The sequence below is a fragment of the Ursus maritimus genome, unplaced genomic scaffold, assembly GCF_017311325.1.
Source record: "Ursus maritimus isolate PB19 unplaced genomic scaffold, ASM1731132v1 scaffold_11, whole genome shotgun sequence".
NCBI lineage: Eukaryota > Metazoa > Chordata > Mammalia > Carnivora > Ursidae > Ursus > Ursus maritimus.
The window spans coordinates 4403355-4408538 of NW_024423453.1; positions in this window are offsets into that span (position 1 = coordinate 4403355).

The following is a 5184-nucleotide window of genomic DNA, read 5'->3' on the forward strand; positions in this document are numbered from 1 at the left end:
AAAAACAAGTGATAATGTTGGAAATAAACCAAAAAGTCGACTGATACCTTATCCTCCTCTATCATGTTTTATCCCAAATGATTTTTTTCTCTTTGTAAGGATTACACACACACACACACACACACACACACACACACACACGCACACACAGCCTGAAAATCCCAAGCTGTATTTGATTAGTTCTGGGCAGAAGCAAGTTAGGGCATCTGAAAACCACAGCTGGAGACATCTATTCTGATGGGCCTAATGCTCTGGGTATTTCCTTTCAACCGAACTTGGGAAAGTACTTTGATATAATGTACATATGGAAATATTTTACAACATTCTTAAAAAGATATTTTATTCAGTATATATATAAAACATACTTGTCTCTTCAATGTGTGCAAATATGGATAAATCAATGTCTTAAGGAGTCCCTTGTCATTTCTAAGATAGAATTGTTTTGTTTTGTTTTGTTTTGTTTCGTTCAATTGACTTCAGTGAGTATGAAAGAGCCAGACTGACAGCCCTGGAGACCGAGTTCTTTTCTCTGGGCTCCCAGCAGACAGCAGAGACAGCTGCGGGTCAAATGTACCCCAAATACCTTACCTCTGGGAAGATCATTTCTGGAGGCGAGAAGACATGTTGATGTCTCGTTCACTCTGAAAGATGGCGGTGGGGATGGCGGTGGTACGGTAGGCCATTTACACAGGCCTTTGCTTCTGAGGCCACTGCCGCATTTCCCAAGTGCAACAAAATTGTACTCTAAGTTTTAGTTCAGGAAAAGATTGAAGTCTTTTTTTTTTTTTTTTAAGATTTCATTTACTTATTTATTTGAGAACGAGAGAGAAAGAGAGAGAGAATCTGAAGCAGACTCTGCACTAAGCGCAAAGCCCGACGCGGGGCTCAAGCCCACCACTGCTGAGCCAAAACCAGGAGTTGGACGCTTAGCCAACCGAGCCACCCAGGCACCCCTGAAGTTTGTTGTTTTAAATACTGTTCCTCATCTTGGGGTAAAACATTTCTTGCACAGTATTCTTCATCATAAGACTCTATTAATAGTGGTTACTTTCAGGAAGAAGAAATAAGGAAAGGGGAACCTGGAAAGGGGAAGATGGCATTCGATTTTCATATTTTTATCCTTTGTACCGTCTGAATTTTGTAACTCCGAACATGTAATCTTATTAAAAAAAAAAAAAACAGGGACCATCTGTCTGATGGTGTTTCAGTCCACTTTTACTATTTATTTTTTATAAATTTCTGCATTTGAAAAATGAATTCTAATAAGGTTCCTTTAAAAAGCTTAACTGGAAATTATTCTTTCTTTTTTTTTTTGTTAAGATTTAAGAACTCAAACTCACCAGATAAATACACATTTCTTTTTTTGCTTTTATAAATCTATATGGTTTGCAAGGCAACTAGATGTAAAAGAAAATATTCTGGGTTTGATATTTTATTCATCTGAAAATGTTGCTTTCACAAGATTTTTCTTTCATCATTAAAAGAGTAAACCATTTGCATTTTAAAGATATATTTGACTGCTGTGGGAAGCAGCCTTTTCCATTTTGTGTAATGTTTCCTTGAGTTTATTTGATCACAAGTTTTTTTTTTAATAAGTTTGCCTTTTTATTATGCTTGCAAATATAGTTCGTAAATCTCAAGGTATTGAAAAATACATTTTGGGAAAGTACTGTGATTCCTGTAAAAGAGAACTCCTGCCCTGCTGTGGCCACAGAAAGAAATTACATGTGAGCAGCTGTCAGAAAAACATACTGTTTGTTGAATTTTAATAGCTTTGCTGGAAAGGTAAATAGTGTCCAGATTTACAGTTATTCTTCTTTTAAAAATTTAATGTAAAAATATGTAATTATATATATTACAGAAGATTACATATATATATTACATGGAAAGATATAATTTAAAATATATGTATATAATTTTAAATATATATATATGTAGACAATTTTTTTAAAATCTGGAGCCCTAATGCTGCATACTAATGCATTCTTCAAAGTGGCTGAAAGTATATACTGCTTCTTTTTTAAAAAATATTTTATTTATTTATTTATTTGGGGGGGTGGGGAGGATCAGAGGGAGAGGGACAAGCAGATTCCATGCTGAGCATGGAGTCTGAACGCGGGGCTCCATCCCACGACCCTGAGATCACGACCTGAGCCAAAACCAAGAGTCCAACGCTCAACCGACTGAGGCACCCAGGTGCCCCTGAAAGTATTACTTCTGTCCCCAATCCTACCCTCACTCCAAGTGGCCTAATAGTATCTGAACATATAGAAACCATCCTTTGGCACAAAGCTTTAATGTATGTAAAAGTGTGGGCTTTGCAGTCAGCAGGCCAGGGATCCGCCTCCTTCTTGACTGTGTTAGCTTGAGCATTTTGCCCAATCTCTGTAAGCCTCAGTTTCATCATCTGAAAAATGGAGTCAACAACACCTATTGGATGGATTAAATAAGATAACCTAATACAACCCCTGCGTATAGTGCACACGAAGTGTTGATTGCTTTATGCTTCTAATCTGCTCTTTTTCTTTAGAAGATGGCTCAAATCTTTTCCAAGGTAAACTTTACCTCTGGTGGGCTCCATCCACACACTTGTGCCATGGCCCCTACTTTGCTCCTCTCCTTAACACCCTCCCCTCCTTCTGCCACCTTCTGTCCCACTCTCTTCACAGTTTTCTTCCCCTAACTTATACAAACGTGCCCAAGTACTACCATCCTTAAAAACCCTTCTCTGCTACCACCTTAGCTCTCCTCTCCCTTTCACACCCAGCTGTGTTTGGAGGGATAAACCCTATATTCCTTCACGACACTTATTTTTTAAATTCTCAGTCACTTCTTCCCTCTGCAGTCTGGCTTCTCCTGCCACCATGCTGCTGAAATGAATGAATGAATTCACCAAACATTTATGAGCATTGATCATGATACCATGTCTTAGGACTGTGCCTTGTAATGGAGTCAGATCCGCTCTCAAGTCACTCTAGTGGCATGTACTTAATGATCACCAACGGTCACCAATGACCAATTGTCAAACTCGGTGGCTTCTGTTCAATTTCACTCCATCTGACTTGCTGGAAACTCCCCTGTCCGAGCCTTCTCTGCTACTGCTCTCCCACAACTCTTCTGTTCCTTTTATCTATCTAGCTGTATCTACTGTGTAGTATCGTCTTAATCACATGGGCGATTCCCTAGGCACCATCCTCAGCTCTCTTCCCTCTCTCTACTTTAGTCTCTGAACCTCTTATAATTTAGCCGCACTTGGTGGGTACGTGTGGGCATATTCTGGGAAGAAAGCTCATAGCTTTTATCAGCTCTGCAAGGAGATCTTTTGGAGGATGATCCCTCTGAACAAAACCTCTGCCTGCTCCAGCTCATGTTTAGGCATGTTCATCCACCGATAAGACCCCCCCCCCCCCCATCTCCCAGATGCTGCTGACTCCTGGATCTCTAACTTTCGCCTCTTTTTTCACCCACCTAAGTCCCCTCCTGGAGAGTCCTTCTAGAACAATAGTTCTCATCAGGTAGATGGCAGGACCTCAGCCTCCAGCTCCGTGAGAGGCATTGAGTGGGTTGGGAGGGATGGGGTCATGCACATATAATCAGAGACCCTGGGAGGAAGCAGCTCCTCCCTGGCTCTTGCTATCCATGGAAGCACTGAGTGACCTTGGCCATTTCCCCAGCCTCCACCTCCAGCTCCAGGAGAAGGCTTCTTCTTCGGTCCAGCTCTTGGACCCAGCTGCAGGGCTGCCCGGGACCATTATTACACAGCTCACTTTAATCAGAGCCTTTCCTTTCCAGAATGCCCAAGTCTCATATCCATTTGTTGATCAAATTCACCTGACTCTACCTGCGAAAGATCTTTTATAGTTTTTCCATCACCACCAACCTCCCTGCTCTGTGTATTCTCACAGTCTATTCCATGTCCACATCATCTCTCATCCAGTCTTTTACAATGAGGTCCTGGAAGGTCTCTCCACCTCATGCCTTTCTGCTGTCCCCTCCATCTTCCAAACACACAACCGATTATCTCAATTTCATAAATCCTCCAATGTTTTCAGTCTATCAATTCAGATAAAATCTAAGCGGATCGTGGCATTGAAAGACCCTCTACCCTCAGGCTTCACCCTTCCTTTCAGAGTCATATCTCCAGCCATTCTTCCATTTGTCTTCTGTCATACACAACTGCTCATCTTCCCTTGGACTTTTCCACCTCCCTGCCCTTGTTCAGACTGGTCCTCACACCCGAAAAGCCTGACCCTTAAGGAATGTAACTCCTCCTTCAATCCTCAGCTGAAATCTCAAATGTGAGCTCTTCTGTGAGCCCGTAGTTTCCTACCTGCGAGAATGAGTAAGTCCTGCTTCAGGACTCGCTAAGCAATTGGTCCAAAACTCCAACAAGTGTGCACTTCTCAGACAGCCCTGCTGTTGATTGTGTGTTTGTGTGTGTTTCTCCCCGACCAGAATGACAGTTTCTCAAGGAGGGAATCTGGCACTGGTTATCTTGTCCTTCCTCCACCCCCACCCTAGCGCTTAGAACAGAGCTTGTTCTCTGCTATATTCCCTATAAATGCTCGATGAACGAAGGAAGAAATGAACAGTGAACATTATCATCACCAGCACTACTGCCTGCCCTCACTGGTCCCCATCTCTTCTGAGGAAAGGGAAGAAGTGTAGGAGATTAGGCAGATGCTTTCAGAGTGCACCCATAGTTTCCACAAAACAGGTATTAAAATATGGAAAGGAATTTTGAGATAGGAAAAAAAAGAAGATAGTAATGAACAAAAACAAGCCCAAATTTTACTTTTTACTACTATCTAGTTAGCAGTAAAGATGGCAAGTTGATTGGCATACTGAGATTTTTCAGTCTCTTAGAAAGAGCACCATGGCAGGGCACCTGGGTGGCTCAGTTGGTTAAATGTCTGACTCTTGGTTTCAGCTCAGGTCATGATCTCAGAGTCGTGATATTGAGCCGCATGTCAGGGTTCACGATAAGCATGGAGTCTGAGAGTCTCTCTCTTTCTGCCTCTGCCCCTCTTGCTTGTGCTCTTTCTCTCTAAAATAAATAAATAAATCTTTTTAAAAGTGGGGGCACCTTGGCTTGCAATGTGGAGAAAACTGGGGCAGGAGATGGTTGGGTCTGGACTAACAAGAGGTGGTGGAAATGGAAAAGAGGGAACAAACTCAAGAAAC